Source organism: Neoarius graeffei, chromosome 7 (genome assembly GCF_027579695.1).
Source record: "Neoarius graeffei isolate fNeoGra1 chromosome 7, fNeoGra1.pri, whole genome shotgun sequence".
Classification (NCBI taxonomy): domain Eukaryota; kingdom Metazoa; phylum Chordata; class Actinopteri; order Siluriformes; family Ariidae; genus Neoarius; species Neoarius graeffei.
This window is the reverse complement of record NC_083575.1, coordinates 3,489,622-3,511,095: the sequence shown is the minus strand read 5'-3', so window position 1 is coordinate 3,511,095 and position 21,474 is coordinate 3,489,622. Positions and strand designations below refer to the sequence as shown.

General features: G+C 44.0%; 1 protein-coding gene across 1 annotated transcript in view; it reads left to right on the top strand.

Moving 5' to 3' along the window:
- The first annotated feature begins 2,876 nt into the window (after window positions 1–2,876).
- The window catches only part of syt14a (synaptotagmin XIVa), a 35,416-nt gene continuing 16,818 nt past the window's right edge, over window positions 2,877–21,474 (top strand). Inside the window, exon 1 of the mRNA XM_060925159.1 lies at window positions 2,877–2,913. The gene's annotated coding sequence lies outside the window, so the exon portion shown is untranslated. The remainder of the gene's footprint in view (window positions 2,914–21,474) is intronic.

Sequence of the window (21,474 nt, the reverse complement as noted above, 5' to 3'; positions counted from 1 at the left end):
GTGGATCAGTGTGTGTGTGTGTGTGTGTGAGTGTGGATCAGTGTGTGTGTGTGTGTGAGAGAGATGTGGATCAGTCTGTGTGTGTGTGGATCAGTCTGTGTGTGTGTGTGTGTGTGTGTGTGAGAGATGTGGATCAGTCTGTGTGTGTGTGTGTGTGTGTGTGTGTGTGTGTGTGTGTGTGTGTGTGAGAGATGTGGATCAGTCTGTGTGAGTGTGGATCAGTGTGTGTGTGTGTGTGTGAGAGATGTGGATCAGTCTGTGTGTGTGTGTGTGTGTGTGTGTGTGTGTGTGTGTGTGTGTGTGTGTGAGAGATGTGGATCAGTGTGTGAGAGATGTGGATCAGTCTGTGTGTGTGTGTGTGTGACAGAGAGATGTGGATCAGTCTGTGTGTGTGTGGATCAGTGTGTGTGTGTGTGTGTGTGAGAGATGTGGATCAGTCTGTGTGAGTGTGGATCAGTGTGTGTGTGTGTGTGTGAGAGATGTGGATCAGTGTGTGTGTGTGTGGATCAGTGTGTGTGTGTGTGAGAGATGTGGATCAGTCTGTGTGAGTGTGGATCAGTGTGTGTGTGTGTGTGAGAGATGTGGATCAGTGTGTGTGTGTGTGTGTGTGTGTGTGTGTGTGTGTGTGTGTGACAGAGAGATGTGGATCAGTCTGTGTGTGTGTGTGGATCAGTGTGTGTGTGTGTGTGTGTGTGTGTGTGTGTGTGTGTATCAGTGTGTGTGTGTGAGAGATGTGGATCAGTCTGTGTGAGTGTGCATCAGTGTGTGTGTGTGTGTGTGTGTGTGTGAGAGATGTGGATCAGTCTGTGTGTGTGTGGATCAGTGTGTGTGTGTGTGAGAGATGTGGATCAGTCTGTGTGTGTGTGGATCAGTGTGTGTGTGTGTGAGAGATGTGGATCAGTCTGTGTGTGTGTGCATCAGTGTGTGTGTGTGTGAGAGATGTGGATCAGTCTGTGTGTGTGTGTGTGTGTGTGTGTGTGTGAGAGATGTGGATCAGTCTGTGTGTGTGTGGATCAGTCTGTGTGTGTGTGTGAGAGAGATGTGGATCAGTCTGTGTGTGTGTGTGTGTGTGTGTGTGTGTGTGTGTGTGTGTGTGTGTGTGTGAGAGATGTGGATCAGTGTGTGTGTGTGTGTGTGTGAGTGTGGATCAGTGTGTGTGTGTGTGTGTGAGAGATGTGGATCAGTCTGTGTGTGTGTGGATCAGTCTGTGTGTGTGTGTGTGTGTGTGAGAGATGTGGATCAGTGTGTGTGTGTGTGTGTGTGTGTGTGTGTGTGTGTGTGTGTGTGTGAGAGATGTGGATCAGTCTGTGTGAGTGTGCATCAGTGTGTGTGTGTGTGAGAGATGTGGATCAGTCTGTGTGTGTGTGGATCAGTGTGTGTGTGTGTGTGAGAGATGTGGATCAGTCTGTGTGTGTGTGGATCAGTGTGTGTGTGTGTGAGAGATGTGGATCAGTCTGTGTGAGTGTGGATCAGTGTGTGTGTGTGTGTGTGAGAGATGTGGATCAGTCTGTGTGTGTGTGTGTGTGTGTGTGTGTGTGTGTGTGTGTGTGTGTGTGTGTGTGTGTGTGAGAGATGTGGATCAGTCTGTGTGAGTGTGGATCAGTGTGTGTGTGTGTGTGTGAGAGATGTGGATCAGTCTGTGTGTGTGTGTGTGTGTGTGTGTGTGTGTGTGTGTGTGTGTGTGTGTGTGTGTGTGTGTGAGAGATGTGGATCAGTGTGTGAGAGATGTGGATCAGTCTGTGTGTGTGTGGATCAGTGTGTGTGTGTGTGAGAGATGTGGATCAGTGTGTGTGTGTGTGGATCAGTGTGTGTGTGTGTGAGAGATGTGGATCAGTCTGTGTGAGTGTGCATCAGTGTGTGTGTGTGAGAGAGATGTGGATCAGTCTGTGTGTGTGTGGATCAGTGTGTGTGTGTGTGTGTGAGAGATGTGGATCAGTCTGTGTGTGTGTGGATCAGTGTGTGTGTGTGTGAGAGATGTGGATCAGTCTGTGTGAGTGTGGATCAGTGTGTGTGTGTGTGTGAGAGATGTGGATCAGTCTGTGTGTGTGTGTGTGTGTGTGTGAGAGAGATGTGGATCAGTGTGTGTGTGTGTGTGAGTGTGGATCAGTGTGTGTGTGTGTGTGTGAGAGATGTGGATCAGTCTGTGTGTGTGTGGATCAGTGTGTGTGTGTGTGAGAGATGTGGATCAGTGTGTGTGTGTGTGGATCAGTGTGTGTGTGTGTGAGAGATGTGGATCAGTCTGTGTGAGTGTGGATCAGTGTGTGTGTGTGTGTGTGAGAGATGTGGATCAGTCTGTGTGTGTGTGGATCAGTGTGTGTGTGTGTGGATCAGTGTGTGTGTGTGTGAGAGATGTGGATCAGTCTGTGTGTGTGTGGATCAGTGTGTGTGTGTGTGTGAGAGATGTGGATCAGTGTGTGTGTGTGTGTGTGGATCAGTGTGTGTGTGTGTGTGAGAGATGTGGATCAGTCTGTGTGAGTGTGGATCAGTGTGTGTGTGTGTGTGTGAGAGATGTGGATCAGTCTGTGTGTGTGTGTGTGTGTGTGTGTGTGTGTGTGTGTGTGTGACAGAGAGATGTGGATCAGTCTGTGTGTGTGTGTGGATCAGTGTGTGTGTGTGTGTGTGGATCAGTGTGTGTGTGAGAGATGTGGATCAGTGTGTGTGTGGATCAGTGTGTGTGTGGATCAGTGTCACTGTAACAGCTGATGAGAGAAATTCAGTTCTGATAAATGACCAGTGCGACCCTGACTTTCTTTACACCGCGCTTCATTAATCTCACTTCACTATTCATTTTCATCTCCATTCAGTGATGTGTTCGTCTGCGGTTCATCATTAACCTGTGTGTGTGTGTGTGTGTGTGTTTTGTAGGTGGGGAGCGGAGCTGTGGAGTACACGAACTCATCTGCATCAGAAAAGGTAACAAATGTCTGCTGGTGTGTGTGTGTGTACATGTGTTTAATAACAGACAGCGGTGTGTCATCTGTATGAAATCATCTGATTTCACAAAAACTATTTCAGAATCAGACACATTCTACAAATTCTATCTATCTATCTATCTATCTATCTATCTATCTATCTATCTATCTATCTATCTATCTATCTATCTATCTTTTCATTCGAGTTCATGCGTTTTTCACTTTCTGATATTTCTCACAGAATTACATGAGAAACGGTTGTGATTTTGACCCCCAGAAGGGTTGAAACAAGTTTAGTTTCTGGATGAACAAGTGAAGCGTGTGTGTGTGTGTGTGTGTGTGTGTGTGTGTGTGTGTGTGTGAGAGAGAGAGAGAGAGAGAGAGAAATACCATCATGTTTTTCTGTCTGTGGATGTAGTTGTTATTTCAGAAGCTGATTATGGAACTTGCATCAGACATGATGATGCTCATGAGTGTGACACCTGCTGTGTGTGTGTGTGTGTGTGTGTGTGTGTGTGTGTGTGAGAGAGAGAGAGAAATGAGTGGGTGTGTGTATGTAGGCACTGAAGAGCTCTTGTGTTGAGTTATGTAGGCGTGTTCGTGTGTGTGATGTAAAAGTCGGTCTGAGTGTGCTGACATGCCGGTGCTTGTTTCTATGACAACATGGCCACGTAACCGCATCCAAACTGGGACACCTGTCACACTGGAGCTGTGTGTGTGTGTGAGAGACTCACAGGTGAACAGGTCACACTGATTCAGCTGATGGAGCTGAAAGCAAAAAAAAGGCAAACTTGGTAAAGTGAAATCTCTCGGTCTGTGTGTTTTACTGAGCTTCTGTTCCTGATCACATCACAGTTCAGTCTGTCACCAGCTGATAATCAAACCATTTTTTTTTATTTTTCCTCTTGGTGTTTTAAAGCTAGACGGCCTTTCGATTTCATTAAATTGGTGAAATTTAGTTCCTTCTGAAATGTGGTGATTGTGATATGTTTCTTTCTGTGATATCTCACAAAATATCAGGCCATTCTTTGGCAGGGTTAGGGTTAACCCTGGCTGGGAAGTTATTTAATTTGAGGGGATTAAAGCCAATAATGTGCATGAAATCGCTCGCTTGGCGCAGTCAAGCAGACAGAGGAAGTCCGTGTGCGCATGCGCAGGTTTACCTTCTTCTTCTTCTTTTGGGTTTTACGGCACCTGGCATCCACAGTGTCGCATTACTGCCATCTACAGGTTTCCCTTTGAGCGTGCACTGATAGTTCCATCATTCTGTCGCTAAACGAACAGCTGATCACACCGAGGTGCTCGCTGAGCGCCAATATTTATTAGTTTGGTCCTGCGTTTCCTTTCCTTCGTATAGAACATAACGTCTTTTCTTCTCGCTTTCTTTCCATTACTGTAGTCGCTCTTTCACGTTTCATTCACACACTCACGTCCTCCATTTTTCTCTCCTGTTTCAAATTTGTATCCCACAATGCCTTGCGTGAATGGGGAAAGCCCACCATGTGATGCATGACATAGAGTGGTGCTTGAAAGTTTGCGAACCCTTTAGAATTTTCTATATTTCTGCATAAATATGACCTCAAACATCATCAGATTTTCACGCAAGTCCTAAAAGTAGATAAAGAGAACCCAGTTAAACAAATGAGACAAAAATGTTATACTTGGTCATTTATTTATTGCGGAAAATGATCCAATATTACATATCTGTGAGTGGCAAAAGTATGTGAACTTCTAGGATTAGCAGTTAATTTGAAGGTGAAATTAGAGTCAGGTATTTTCAATCAATGGGATGACAATCAGGTGTGAGTGGGCACCCTGTTTTATTTAAAGAACAGGGATCTATCAAAGTCTGATCTTCACAACACATGTTTGTGGAAGTGTATCATGGCACGAACAAAGGAGATTTCTGAGGACCTCAGAAAAAGCGTTGTTGATGCTCATCAGGCTGGAAAAGGTTACAAAACCATCTCTAAAGAGTTTGGACTCCACCAATCCACAGTCAGACAGATTGTGTACAAATGGAGGAAATTCAAGACTATTGTTACCCTCCCCAGGAGTGGTCGACCAACAAAGATCACTCCAAGAGCAAGGCACGTAATAGTCGGTGAGGTCACAAAGGACCCCAGGGTAATTTCTAAGCAACTGAAGGCCTCTCTCACATTGGCTAATGTTAATGTTCATGAGTCCAGCATCAGGAGAACACTGAACAACAATGGTGTGCATGGCAGGGTTGCAAGGAGAAAGCCACTGCTCTCCAAAAAGAACATTGCTGCTCATCTGCAGTTTGCTAAAGATCACATGGACAAGCCAGAATGCTATTGGAAAAATGTTTTGTGGACAGATGACACCAAAATAGAACTTTTTGGTTTAAATGAGAAGCGTTATGTTTGGAGAAAGGAAAACACTGCATTCCAGCATAAGAACCTTATCCCATCTGTGAAACATGGTGGTGGTAGTATCATGGTTTGGGCCTGTTTTGCTGCATCTGGGCCAGGACGGCTTGCCATCATTGATGGAACAATGAATTCTGAATTATACCAACGAATTCTAAAGGAAAATGTCAGGACATCTATCCATGAACTGAATCTCAAGAGAAGGCGGGTCATGCAGCAAGACAACGACCCTAAGCACACAAGTCGTTCTACCAAAGAATGGATAAAGAAGAATAAAGTGAATGTTTTGGAATGGCCAAGTCAAAGTCCTGACCTTAATCCAATGGAAATGTTGTGGAAGGACCTGAAGTGAGCAGTTCATGTGAGGAAACCCACCAACATCCCAGAGTTGAAGCTGTTCTGTACGGAGGAACGGGCTAAAATTCCTCCAAGCCGGTGTGCAGGACTGATCAACAGTTACCGCAAACGTTTAGTTGCAGTTATTGCTGCACAAGGGGGTCACACCAGATACTGAACGCAAAGGTTCACATACTTTTGCCACTCACAGATATGTAATATTGGAACATTTTCCTCAATAAATAAATGACCAAGTATAATATTTTGGTCTCATTTGTTTAACTGGGTTCTCTTTATCTACTTTTAGGACTTGTGTGAAAATCTGATGATGTTTTGGGTCATATTTATGCAGAAATATAGAAAATTCTAAAGGGTTCACAAACTTTCAAGCACCACTGTAACATTTCATCATTATAACTTTTATAACATGAGGAATAAATATCTGATGGTGAAATTTCAAATCTGAAGTTTAGATATTTCTGTAAAGATGCTTTTAACAAAGTGCGAGACAGATAAATGGATTGTGTGCGTGCGCCGCTCAGGGTGAGTGATGAGGAATAAAGCTGAGAAGCAGTCAGAGTGACTTTAGGGAAAGAAAGGGAGACGGATGATGACGGACAGATGGCAGATGAGGAGGAAAAGATCACACCATCCATCAGACTCTGTTGGGTGACATGCAACACGAACATCAATGTGTGGACAGATGGACACATACTCTCACTCTCTCTCACACACACAGTGTCTTTTCAAAAATTACTGTGAATGTACATTAAATTTTGTGTACTTAAATAATTTATTGTCTCTCTCTCTCTCTGTGTCTCTCTCTCTCCCCCTCTTTCCCTCTCTCTCCTTTTTCTTCTTTCTCGCTCTCTCTGTCTCTCTCTCTCTGCACTGCATGCTGGGAGTTTGGGTGTGTGAGTGAAAGCACTGAATGAGTTTATGTTCTTTTTGAAATATTTGATTGCATTTCTTCGCTTTTCCTTTCTTCCCCTTCTTGCATGACCAGGTAAAAAAATATTCCTTTGATTTTGGTTTTGATTATTAGAAAGTGACGGAGGAGTAGTTGGTTGGAGTTTGGTGGTGTGCAGGATGGCGTCCCTCCCTGGTGGGGATTCGCCGTCCCTGTCAATCAGACATGGGGTCGGGATCGCGGCTGACCCGCGCTTGACTGATGAGGATGTTTTACTGGCTGTCGGTGAACAAGTGGGTCATAAAAATATTTTCTACGGCTGGAGAATGAATAAAGCTGTTGTGGGTTTTTTGAAAGAGGAGCGTTTGGTTTGTTCCTTGGTTGAAAGTGATGTTATTTTAGATGACAGTTTGGTTGTAGTTTCTCCGCTAGCTGTACCAACCACCAGAGTGACCATATCAGGAGGGAGCGTCTCCCTTCATCCCTAATGAAGTGCTGGAGAGAGAGTTACAGCGCTTTGAGAAGCTCACCAGCAGATTTAAACTGTTCACCTCAGATGTAAAGATCCAAAGATGCAGCATGTTCAGTCTCTGCAGAGACAGGTCTACATGTTCCTCAACTCTCCATCACTAGAGAGCTCATTCAGGGTGAAATATGAGGAAGGGTATTACATGGTTTATGCTAGTTCTGGAAATATATAGTGTTTTTTGAGTGTGGAGATGTTGGACAGAAGTGCAAGAGGAGAGTGAGGCCGCGGACAGAAACTGGAGCTTAGACACCAAGGCCGGGGAGGGCAGCTCCTCTCGGGCTGAGACCGGGTCTCAGACTCGCACTGAGGGGGCACCTGCGGTGGAGACACCAGGGGGCATGGCTTAGCCAGGCACTGAAGGGGCACCTGCGGTGGAAACACCCAGAAGTGAAGCCGAGAGAGAGGATGAGCGAGAGGTAAGCACTATCCCAAACACTCCCCAGCCCAGTCAGGGGGAAACGCCCCAGCAAACCGAGCAGGTTAAAGAGACAGAAGCAGTGGGTTTAGGCGGCACGGTGGTGTAGTGGTTAGCGCTGTCGCCTCACAGCAAGAAGGTCCTGGGTTCGAGCCCCGGGGCCGGCGAGGGCCTTTCTGTGTGGAGTTTGCATGTTCTCCCCGTGTCCACGTGGGTTTCCTCCGGGTGCTCCGGTTTCCCCCACAGTCCAAAGACATGCAGGTTAGGTTAACTGGTGACTCTAAATTGAGCGTAGGTGTGAATGTGAGTGTGAATGGTTGTGTGTCTATGTGTCAGCCCTGTGATGACCTGGCGACTTGTCCAGGGTGAACCCCACCTTTCGCCCGTAGTCAGCTGGGATGGGCTCCAGCTTGCCTGCGACCCTGTAGAAGGATAAAGCGGCTAGAGATAATGAGATGAGATGAGAAGCAGTGGGTTCAGAAGGTCAGATGGACCAGGATGAAGAAACATTAGATGATGATTTCCTTTTCTGATTGTGTATCACAGGATGACCAGCAACTTGACATAGTGCACGAAATAAATTATTTTTTGGATGAAACTTTTGGAAAACATACTGTGGATGTGAACACTCCCCCCTCCCCGATGCTGATAAACTGATCGTCGATTGTCAAAATGAAGAGGAAGTTGGTGAAGAGCAACTGAGCAAGCAAAAGAGTTTTCAATTAAAAAATTACTGATGAAACTGAGAAAGTAAAAAAGGGGAAAAGCTTCTCTCTGTAGATGGAAATAAAATGGGTAAAGCACTGAGGGTGTCTTTTCTTCTACTCGTGTGTTTCTTTCTTCCTCTTCAGTTCTCCTCATGGGAAGTTTAAGGATTAGCTCCTTAAATATAAACAGAGGTAGAGAGCTATGATCACTGACCTTAGCAGGACCAAAAATATCCATGTTCTGTTCTTGAAGGAAACACATAGCTCTAGTGATGATGAGGTGGACTGGGGGATGAGCTGGAGGGGGCAGGTTGTCTTTAACCATGATATTAACATAAGTGCAGGAGTAGCAATACTCTTCTCACAGAGCGTGAGCCCTTCACACATTTCCTTCAGTGAAGTGCAGCAGGGTCGAGCTATTATAGTGCAGGCCACAATTAAAAATACACATTTTATATTCATAAATGTTTACGCTTTCAGTGTTGGCTCAGACCGGGTCAAACTATTCCAAAAAATTAGTAATACTCTCAAACACTATAATAACTCAGTGATGGTGCTCGGAGGGGACTGGAACTGCACAACACATTTTACAACAGACAGGAACAGAGAGGAACAACACCTCCAGTCAGCTTCATCGCTGTCTGGTTTATTGAAGGAATACGGATTGACAGGTTTATGAAGAGATTTTCATCCAACAGGATGGAAATACACATGGGTCAAAGTGGCAGAGGGTCGAATAAGTACAGCCAGACTAGACAGGATTCATCTTCGCAAACACGACAGAAATGATGCAAAAACAGCAACAATATCACCTGTTGGCTTCTCAGATCATCATGTAATAATCACATCAGGTCAGGGTCTGATGGATCCTGCTACTGGTAGCAATGTAACCCAGTACAACCTGTTGCACAGACGGGTGGTCGGTGTCTAAACCAGCTCCCCACCAGTTAATACTGGTGAGGAGGGTGGCATGACACCCAGCAGGACGAAAACCAATGCCTTGTCAAAGGGCAAATGAGCTCCTTGTGAGCCAATGGCCATCATGCAACAGCAACAGGATGTTCCTGTGGCTGTCTTAGCACTGCTTTGCCACCGATCAAACAGGGCATCTTGCCAAGAGGGTATCACATTGTGCTGGGTGGTACCGACATCGTAAGTGTAGCCACACAGAACTTCATGAAATGAAATCTATAGTTTCTACGAGTAATGCTACCGCGTTTGGGGAAACTGACGCACCACCTTCTATGGCAGTGGTGAGAAATAGGCAAAGTCCATACATTAATCCTAATTCTTATTCTACTATGTACAGTGTCTCTGGCAAAACGTCACCGAGGAACTCCTTTACTCTAGCAACATGGAACATGCATACAACAAACAACAGTGTTGCATCAAAACAAGAATAAAATGAGACTCAAAAAAAATAATAATAGCAGAACTAAAGTTTCGCTAGTTCGTTTCTACTCGGACTGCTTATGACGACACACCGCGACCGAGACGAAGTGATAAAAGTTTTGACAACCAAGCAGATCACTCTCTTGGCACACTGGCAGATGGCGGAGGAAAGACCATCAGTGCTATCCACTCTGAAGATGCAACTGGTATGAATCGCATGTGGATGGACACTTAATTAATGATCTGTTTTTAATGAACATTTATATTCACATTTATATAATTCAAACAAAGTTTAATTTATGCATATAATCTGAATTCTGTTCTGAAAAGTCTGTTTAATTGATTAAAAATTACTATCTACATCCCCGATTCCAAAAAAGTTGGGACAAAGTAAAAATTGTAAATAAAAACAGAATGCAATAATGTGGAAGTTTCAAAATTCCATATTTTATTCAGAATAGAACATAGATGACATATCAAATGTTTAAACTGAGAAAATGTATCATTTAAAGAGAAAAATTAGGTGATTTTAAATTTCATGACAACACCACATCTCAAAAAAGTTGGGACAAGGCCATGTGAGACATCCCCTTTTCTCTTTACAACAGTCTGTAAACGTCTGGGGACTGAGGAGACAAGTTGCTCAAGTTTAGGGATAGGAATGTTAACCCATTCTTGTCTAATATAGGATTCTAGTTGCTCAACTGTCTTAGGTCTTTTTTGTCGTATCTTCCGTTTTATGATGCGCCAAATGTTTTCTATGGGTGAAAGATCTGGACTGCAGGCTGGCCAGTTCAGTACCCGGACCCTTCTTCTACGCAGCCTTGATGCTGTAATTAATGCAGTATGTGGTTTGGCATTGTCATGTTGGAAAATGCAAGGTCTTCCCTGAAAGAGACGTCGTCTGGATGGGAGCATAAGTTGCTCTAGAACCTGGATATACCTTTCAGCATTGATGATGTCTTTCCAGATGTGTAAGCTGCCCATGCCACACGCACTAATGCAACCCCATACCATCAGAGATGCAGGCTTCTGAACTGAGCGCTGAGAACAACTCGGGTCGTCCTTCTCCTCTTTAGTCCGAATGACACGGCGTTCCTGATTTCCATAAAGAACTTCACATTTTGATTCGTCTGACCACAGAACAGTTTTCCACTTTGCCACAGTCCATTTTAAATGAGCCTTGGCCCAGAGAAGACGTCTGCGCTTCTGGATCATGTTTAGATATGGCTTCTTCTTTGAACTATAGAGTTTTAGCTGGCAACGGCGGATGGCACGGTGAATTGTGTTCACAGATAATGTTCTCTGGAAATATTCCTGAGCCCATTTTGTGATTTCCAATACAGAAGCATGCCTGTATGTGATGCAGTGCCGTCTAAGGGCCCGAAGATCACGGGCACCCAGTATGGTTTTCCGGCCTTGACCCTTACGCACAGAGATTCTTCCAGATTCTCTGAATCTTTTGATGATATTATGCACTGTAGATGATGATATGTTCAAACTCTTTGCAATTTTACACTGTCGAACTCCTTTCTGATATTGCTCCACTATTTGTCGGTGCAGAATTAGGGGGATTGGTGATCCTCTTCCCATCTTTACTTCTGAGAGCCGCTGCCACTCCAAGATGCTCTTTTTATACCCAGTCATGTTAATGACCTATTGCCAATTGACCTAATGAGTTGCAATTTGGTCCTCCAGCTGTTCCTTTTTTGTACCTTTAACTTTTCCAGCCTCTTATTGCCCCTGTCCCAACTTTTTTGAGATGTGTTGCTGTCATGAAATTTCAAATGAGCCAATATTTGGCATGAAATTTCAAAATGTCTCAATTTCGACATTTGATATGTTGTCTATGTTCTATTGTGAATACAATATCAGTTTTTGAGATTTGTAAATTATTGCATTCCGTTTTTATTTACAATTTGTACTTTGTCCCAACTTTTTTGGAATCGGGGTTGTAAGTTGAATGCATGTGAAATAATATTATGAAGTCTATATTGTGTTTAGGTTATCAACCTATTAAGCTGAAGTGATCCTTCATCTTGTTTCAAAATAAAGAAAGATAAACAAGAACTAGAGGCGAAGAGTTGTTCCTTTGCACCATCATGGGTGGATCAGGCCGTTTTCAAGTTTGGGCAGGAGCTGATGGTTATCAACTGTCAAGTTCTTCTGAATTTTGTTTTAACCATCAGCTCCTGCCCAAACTTGAAAACGGCCTGATGGTCAGTGGATAACCAGAGCTAACCAGCCTAACAGTTAAGACGAGGATTGAGGGCCTGAAGTCAGGAAAGCTGTTGTCGCAGATATCATCTCAATCCTTCTCAAAATGGCAGTTGAAGCTCTTGGGAAAATAGTGAAGCAGCTGAAGCAAGAAAGGACTTTGGCTAAAAGCGCTTTCACCAAGCAAGCTAACTTCCTGAGCAGAGGAGTAGCAAAAATGATTCGGCGTGAACTACAAGAGGAGTTCAAAAAGCTCACAGCTGAAGCCAGGAATGTCGGTGATGCAAATGAAGAATACAGGGTTGGTCTACTGGCAGACACTGAAGCTGGTACAACTGACGGTGAAGAAATTGAACTTGATAAGCAACAGCAGGCTGACCTGGAAAAAGCAATTCATGACTGTGAGACAAGATTGGAGGAGGTCAGAGAAATAATCCAGGCTAACCTGTGGTCTAGGTATGGACAAGATGAGCTGGAAACGTCAATCCAGGAAGCAGAGAGAGCCTGTGATGGAGCTGCAGCGACACTGGTTTCTGCTGTGAACTGGGATGGGTTTGAGCTGCAGGTGACTGAAAAAGCTGACTGAGGATGCAATCACAAGCCTTGCAGCATGGGAGAAGTGGGTTCTAGCAGCAGAGAAGGATAATCTGGAAGGCAGGGTAAAGGACCTCAAAATACTCAACAACAAGCTTGATGTGAGGAGAGCAGGATTTCTTACAGCACAAAAACTTGCAGATGGAATTAATGCTGAGAGGCTCCAGGTATCCCCAGCTGCACAGCCAATTGTGAGGATAAAGCCAATGAGTTTGCCCAAATTCAGAGGTTGTAAAAGAGAATTTCATTGATGGAAGAAAGACTGGGAGAGTCTGCAAAAGCAGGGAGAACCAACTGGCTCAGTAGAGGTGAAGAAGAGTCAACTCTTGGACAGCATAGATGAGAGAATCCTGAGAGACCTTCGCCTGTCTACATACAGCACAGCTGATGACATGTTCAGAGTTTTGGAGAACAGATATGGAAATGAATCCACAATTATCTTGGAGATAATTGAAGAACTAGATAAGCTTCCTGCATTAAAGGCAAACCAGCCAAGGAAAGTAATTGATTTAATACAGACTGTAGAAAAAGCCCTTGATGACCTAACAGAGTTTGGCAACACAGGAGCCATCAAAAATCCACTCGTGATTAAGTCAATAGAGAGTAAACTTCCTGACCTTGTGAAGAGAGACTGGCTTGTCTACATGGTTAACCCCAGTAACGGTGTTACACCTGATAATCACTTCGACACCCTCCTTAAGTTCCTGAAGACTCAAGAGGTGATTCTAGAAAAATTAGAGCAACTTGGGGTAAGTGAGAAGCCAGAGAGAAGATGTGACAAAAAGTATGCATCTACAAAGTCTACAAGGAAAGATGGAGGATGTGGTGTTTGTGGAGATTAAATGAATAAAGACAAAATCTTCTTCTGCAAACAGTTCAAGGAATTGACACCTGCTGAAAAGATGAATGCTGTAGAAAAGTTGGGAGCATGCAAAAAGTGCTTTGGGTGTCATGGAGAGGATAACAACTGTAAAGACACTTACCTGTGTAGAAACTCTAAGAAGGGGAACTCCTCAGACCACCATTTCTTTCTTTGCCTAAAGGGAGACTTCAGAAGAGGTGAGGCAGAAAAGGGAGGAAAATGCAGGATGAAAGGGCACGAGCTGACAGAGGAACAAGAGAAGTTTGTGTCCGAGCTCTCACCAGACATGGCAGAAAAGTTTAAGAAAGCTTTCACCAACACCAACATCACTGCAAAAGCAAACTGTGTTGAGGAGAATGAGCCTAGAATGATGGGATCAGGTGGACTGAAAGAGCTGCCAGTTATATTGATGCTGTTGGAGGTAACCACAAATGCAGGACAGAAAATTGGGACACTAATTGACTTGGCATCAGACACCAACTACATCACCCATAGAGCTGCCAAAAGTTTGAATCTGCAGAGTGAAAAGATTACCTTAGTTGTCCACAGAGTTGGGGGGATGGCTATGAAGGTCAAAACTAGAAGATATCTTCTTAAAGTGCGAGTGAAGACACCCAGAGGGACAGAAAGAGCACACGAACTGATTTGTTATGGCTTAAAAGAAATAGCCAAAGTAAACAAAGCCTTTAAACCTGAGCAACTCCAGAAATTCTTTCCTGAAGCTGAACTGGAAGAGCTTCAGGAAAGACCAGAAAGCATCGAACTGCTTATCAGTAACAGAGAAGGAAGACTCACTCCACAAAGTGTAAAAGTTGTTGGAGATCTTGTCTTGTGGGAGAGCCCTCTTGGAAAGACTGTTGGTGGAGCACATCCAGATTTCTTTGAGGAAGTTGACATGGCAGCATATAGGTCTGAGACACACTTTGCCAGATCCATGAGAGCCAGCACGACAAAATATGAAGAGGTAACTGAATTCCAGGAGGCCAGAGCTAAAACTGGAAGGGCGGGTGCTGGCAAAGAGTTCCTTGACTGTTGGAAATGGGACAGCATCGGAGCAGCTTGTTGAACCAAAGTGTGGGGGATGCTGGTGTGGAAATTGTCAGCCAGGAGGCAAGGAGATGTCACTGAGTGGAGAAAGAGAGCTTGAAATAATAAAGAAAGGTCTGACCTATGTAAAGGCAGATGCCCACAGTGATCAACCACACGGGGACACAAAATACCCATAGATTGAAGATCCGTCTTCTCTACCCAGTAACAGGAGTGGGGTTGAGGCCACCTTTTTGAGGACAGAAAAGCAATTCAGAAAGGAACCTGAATGGCAGGCAGCATACACAGCTCAAGTTCCTGAGATGGTGGAAAGGAAAGCAGCCATAAAACTCAGCAAGGAGATTGTCAGCAACTGGAAAGGACCTGTACGATATGTGAGCCACCTGGTGGCGCCAAACCCACACTCTGTCACAACACCTGTACGTCTTGTATGGGACAGCAGCCAGAAGTTTAAGGGCCTCAGCATGAATGACATCCTGCTCAAAGGGCCTGATGTACTTAATCCAATCCATGCAGTTCTGCTTAGATTCCAGAAAGGTGTGCATGCAGCCCTAGGTGACATCAAGAAAATGTACAATTCTGTGTGGTTAGAAGACCTGAAGATGCACCTCCACAGATTTCTCTGGAGAGACTCTCAGGACATGGAAATTGTGGAGTATGCTACAGTATCACCAGGGTCAACATCGGTGATCAACCAGCAGGATGCATCGCACAGCTGGCCATGAGGGAGACGGCAAAGCTGCCAATGTTCACACACCTGGAGGAGGAGCATAGAATCTTAGAAGAGGATACCTACGTAGATGACATCTTCACATCCCACAATGACCTAAAAAGGCTAGATGAGATCATTAGGGGAGTCGGGGAGATCCTAAAAGCTGGTAGTTTCTTCCTCAAACCATGGGTCCTGCCAGGCCAAAGTGGGAGGCAGGAGGATGTGATAGGTGAAACAAGAGTGTTGACAGAGAGAGTCCTCATTCTCCCTAATCAAATGAAGGAAGGAGACAGTAAGGCCCTGGGAGTTGGTTACTGGGTTGAAGAGGACAAACTCTATCCAATGACTTCAATCAATTTCTCAAAAAGGAAAAAGAAAATGAGAATGGGCCAAAACCTGCTTGAAGGAGAGGTGGAAGAAAAAAAAACTCCTAACCCCCTGACTAGAAGAGAGCTACTGAGCCAAGTACCTAGCCTTTATGACCCAACAGGTCTTGTCACATCTGCTCAACAAAAGGGCACCAATAATGGTCAGAAAAGCATTTCAGGAGACTGAAGACAGAAGTCTGACCCAAGAACCTTGGGATAAACCCCTCTCTGACAGACTCAGGAAGGAAGCCATCCAACTGTTTCAAGAATATATTCGCCTTAGCCAGCTCACCTTCCACAAAAGCCTCACACCAGTCGACTGGATTGGAAAACCTATGGGAATAACATTTTCTGATGGAAGTGACCAGAGCTATGGAGCTGTGGTGTGCCTCAGGTGGGAGACAGAGCAAGGTGTTCAAGTCAGACTAGTTGAGTCCAAGGCAAAACTAACACCACTGGATTAGAAAGGAGAACCAGTCAAAGCTGAAATCTGTGGTGCAGTCTTTGCGGTACAGCTGAGGAGATGCATTGAAAAACACAGTCGGATGGAGATTGAATGTTGGCTCCACCTACTGGACAGCCAAACTGTATTAGGCGCTATTCAGCGGGACAGCTATGGATACCAGACCTTCTTTGCAAACAGAGTTGGTGAAATCCAGAAGGTTGGATCTGTTGAGGACTGGTTGTGGATACCAGGGCACCTGAATATTGCAGACATCATAACAAGAGGAGCAACTCTGGAGGACCTGAATGAAAATTCCATGTGGCAGGATGGACCAGACTTTTTGAAGCAACCTGTGGAAGAGCGGCCAACAAAGTCAGCCAAAGAAGTTATCGCAAACGCCAAAGAGGGCATAGATAAAATTCAGAGAAAATCTTTCTCAGCGATACTGACCCGAGCTCAGGTGAGAAGAGGCCTATGTGATGTCCCACAAAACATCCCTTGCAATAAAGAACCCATGATTCCAGTCAAAAGGCGACCAGCAGGTTCCGCAGTTGGAAAGCTGATTGACCAGAGGAAGTTCAGCAGTTTAACCAAACTAGTAAGAGTAACTGCCTGGGTATGGAGAGCAATTACAAAGTGGAAGATGCTGTTGGCAAAGACCTCAAACAAACCAAAGTGGGAGGAGATTTCTTCAATAGAAAACGTAAAGTCCAAAGCAAAGAGAGCTGTTCTCACTGCTGGAGAATGTGAGGATGTGCTCAGAGATCTCTTCCTTGCTGCTCAAGATGGCGTAACCTTTCCAAACAATACTGTCAGCAGACTTGCTGTTTATAGGGAAGGGCAAAATGGACTACTGGTATGTGGAGGAAGAATCCAAATTTTTGAGGAGGAAAATGCTGCAGTACCCATCCTACCATATGATGCATGGATAGCCACCATCCTTGCTCTAGAAGCCCACAATGCAATATCATGAGGAAATTGCAGGTACACCCTTACGGATGAGAAAGAAAGCCTGGGTGGTAAAAGGACGGAAACTGGCTAAAAAGGTTGTTGACAGCTGTATAACATGCAGAAAGGCCAGAGCAATAAGGTGTCAGCAAATAATGGGTGACCTTCCACCAGAGCAGACAAATCCAGCCAGACCATTCCAGTTCACAACAGTGGATCTATTTGGATCATATGAGACAAAGGATGAAGTAAGGAAGAAAGTAAAGCTTAAAGTGTGGGGAATTGTCTTCTGCTGCATAACATCCAGAGCTGTACATGCAGACATTGTTAATGACCAGTCAGCTGAAGGATTCCTACTGGGCTTACAAAAGATTCACATCATTGAGAGGACATCCAACAAAGCTATGGTCAGATGCTGGGAAGAACTTTGTGGGAGCCAGACCTGCCCTCAAGGAGCTGTACCTCTTCTTGGACCAACTGGAGAAGTTAGGCCTTGAGAATGAGGCAGCCAAACAAGGGACTGAGTAGACCTGGAAAATATATCCGGCAGACTCACCTCACAGGAATGGAGCTGCTGAAGCAGCTGTACGAACAGTGAAAAGAGCCTTGCATAACCTAGGAGGAGATGGAGATTTTACATGGGGAGAATTTCAAACCTTCCTGTACATGGCCACTAATCTTGCCAACGAAAGGCCTATAGATGCCCGGACTCAGAGCCGAGAAGACTTTTATTGATTACATCAGCCCAAATTCTCTGCTGCTGGGAAGGACCGGCCCTAAAGGTGACCCAGGAAGCTTTGAGTTTGAAAAATACCCTTACAAAAGGTTGAGAGCAATCCAAACAGAAGTAAACAGATTCTGGAGGAAATGGAGTCAGCTAGCTGGACCTAATCTCTTTGTAAGGAGTAAATGGCTCACAAAACAGCAAAATGTAGCTGTTGGAGATGATGTGTGGGTGGCAGACCAAAATGCCTTAAGAGGTCAGTATAGACTTGCCAGAGTTGTTGGTGTCAACATGGACAAGAAAGGCATTGTGAGAGATGTGGAAGTGAGGACTTTCCCAAGCTACCCTGTCTCATCAGTACAACCTGTTCAAAAAGATAAGACAAAGAGGTCCCAAACAAAAATCCCTGCCACAATCCTACATAGAGATGTTAGACGCCTGGTTGCTTTGCTCCCTGTGGAGGAGCAAGTCAACAGTAAAACAGCTGGAAATCAAGCAGAACAACCAAAGGCAAATCCAACTCTGCCTAACCAACCACGAACAGAAGACTGAGGTGACCTCCTTGGGTTAACAACCAGGAGCTCAAGTGGGAGGTGTTGCGTCAAAACAAGAATAAAATGAGACTCAAAAAAAATAGCAGAACTAAAGTTTCGCTAGTTTGTTTCTACTCGGACCGCTTATGATGACGCACTGTGGCCGAGATGAAGTGATAAAAGTTTTGACAACCAAGCAGATCACTCTCTTGGCACGCTGGCAGATGGCGGAAGAAAGACCATCAGTGCGATTCACTTTTGAAGATGCAACTGGTATGAATCGCGTATGGACGGACACTTAATTAACAATCTGTTTTTAATGAACATTTATATTCACATTTATATAACTCAAACAAAGTTTAATTTATGCATATAATCTGAATTCCGTTCTGAAAAGTCCGTTTAATTAATTAAAAATTAAAAATTACTATCTAAGTTGAATGCATGTGAAATAATATTCTGAAGTCTATAGAGTGCTTCGAGGTCAGCGCGAACCCAGCGGCGGCCATATTGGAAGTCAAAGGTCGCCTGGGTCAGGCTGTGTCAGTGCATTGTTGTTGTTCAGCGAAGCAAAAAGGGGTGACAATGCCGAATACGCGTGTCATTGTTGGCTGTAGTAGCCGGGGGGAAAGGGTGGCAAAAGCTTCTACAGACTCCCTAAAGTCGTGACTAACCAGGGAATTGCAGCACAGGAGAAAAGCGAACGGAGGAGACGACAGTGGCTGGCTGCCATCAACCAATCAAATTTAGGACAACTTGACTGTATCCGGATTTGTTCTGATCACTTTGTGACAGGTAGGTTAATATTGTCTTGAATTTCATAGTTACTAAAATAAATGTGATACAAACTATTATCTTTTCTATGTACTTTCAGCAAAGATTAATGGATATATTTGTCACATTAGGTAGCTTATGTCTACTGCAGTGCATTGTTGCATCAAATGGCATTTAAGATCTAGGCCTAGTAATGTTTATGTACACATGCTGTTAGTACAAGTTGCATACTAGGCCTACATTTTATTCACTGACTCAAATAATTGATTATAATAGTTTTTCAAACATTATTTAGACACAAATCTATCGTATGCTTCCATACTCTTGTAGTTCTGGAAATCCTTTAGTTCACAAAATGGACTTGGGTGAAACACTAGATAGTTCACAAGATCGATGTATGTCACATGCGGCAACAAGCTGGGGTCAGCTTTCCATTCCTTCTCACTAACAGTGTATGGATCTACATTCCCAATGAAACGTAACTTCTCAGCATAACGCTCCCGTGCCTGCTTATCTAAACTATCACAGTAGTGCTCCATCACTTCAGATGTCTAAATTCTTAAAAAATCCAAGCTTCTAAGCCCTCTAACGCGGAAACGAATCGGTGAATGTAAATAGCTAATGTGTACTCTATGAGTGCTCTGGAACGAGTGACTTCCAAGATGGCCTCGCAGACCGCAGTGTTACTATTTTTAGCATCATCTCGGAGCACTCTATAGTTATCAACCTATTAAGCTGAAGTGATCAGTCATCTTGTTTCAAAAATAAAGAAAGATAAACAAGAACTAGAGGCGAAGAGTTGTTCCTTTGCACCATCATGGGTGGATCAGCCCGTTTTCAAGTTTGGGCAGGAGCTGATGGTTAAAATAAAACTCAGAAGAACTTGACAGACAGCGATACATCTGTGAGACCGGAACACACCACACCGATAATTTGTAGAGAACTCGAGAAAGCAGAAATAGATATATGTGCACTAACAGAAGTGAGAAGCCCAGGTTCAGGTAATATTGTCGAGAGAAGTCACACAATCTTCTGGAGTGGTGGTCACAATAAAACAGCTGGCACAGGTTTCGCGGTGTCCAATAAGTTCAAGAACATTAACCTTCTTCCTGTGAATGATCGGCTCATGACATGTCACATAGATCTGCACAATGATAGTTAACTGACTCTCATTAGTGCCTACGCACCAACTATGCAAAGAACAAGTGAAAAGAAGGAACACTTTTATGAGACTTTTGGAGAGTGCATAACCAGGGCCAAAGATGACAGCATAATTATCCTGGGGGTTTTTAATGCACAAGTTGATAATGATTGGAAATCTTGGCCATCTGTAATAGGAAAACATGGTGTTCGTAAAATGAACTCAAACGGTCTCATGCTGCTAGAATTCTGCACTCGTTTTCAACTTGTCATAACTGGCACCACATTTCAGTTAAGGAACCATCTCAAAAACACTTGGATGCATGTGCGATCTAAGCACTGGCATCAATTAGATCACGTACTTGCCAATGATGAAGCCGAGTCTCTCTTGTTAAAGTAACCAAGGTCAGTCTTGCAGCCGACTGCTTCACTGATCACAGACTACTTATATGCAAGTGTAAAATCTCTGTTAGGAAGAAGAAGAGGCAAGACACAAAGCTCCCTTGGAAGTTAGACACCACCATGACTGAAGACAGGAAAGAAACTCTAGATCTCCTTCTACAAAAGGAACTGTCAAACTGTGATGTGAACTGGACAAATCTGAAGAATACACTGCTCGAGGCGACAAGACATGTATTTGGAAAGAAGAAAAAGAAACATCATGATTGGTTTGATGACCAAGATGAGGTTATACAGCATCTTCTCAAGGAAATGAAACATAACCGAGACAGACATTCCCTCAGAGAACAGATGAGAGCTCAAAAATGAGTGGTTCCAGAATAAGGCAGCAGAAGCAGAAAAGTACAGCAAAGAGCTGTACAAGGTCCAAAAGGACGCATCAAATCAGATCTCAAAATGGGGAATTATTGCCATCACCCCATGATACCAGGTGTAGATGGGTCGAATATTTCAGTCAACTGATCAACCAATCTTCCATCATCAACATGGACATAGTCAGCGACATCATACAATTACCAGTAATAGAGGAACTGGATGAGCTTACTACTGCGCTGAATAATATAAAGCTTGGGAAAAGCCCTGGACCTGATGGAATAATTCTAGAACTACTTGTTTATGGTGGCACCTGTTTGAAGTCATCTTTGCTGTGCTTTTTCAATCATCTATGGTCAACTGAGGACCTTCCATCGGTACTCATCAATGCAAACATTACCATCCTTTTTAAAAAAGGAGATCGCACTCAGTGCAGCAATTACAGAGGAATTTCTCTTCTCAGTGTTGTTGGGAAAGCTTTTGCAGATATTATCCTTCAGAGGCTCCAGGTCCTTGCTGAATGTGTTTACGCACAATCTCAGTCTGGGTACCGTAGAGGTAGAAGTACAATTGATGGTATTTTTACGCTACATCAAATTATGGAAAAAAGTCAAGAACACCAAAGAGATCTTCACACAGCTTTTGTTGATTTCACAAAAAGATTGTGTTAATCGTGAGTTGCTCTTTGTCATCTTGGAAAGGCTTGGCAGTCCGACAAAACTTACAAGAGTTATCAAAGCACTAT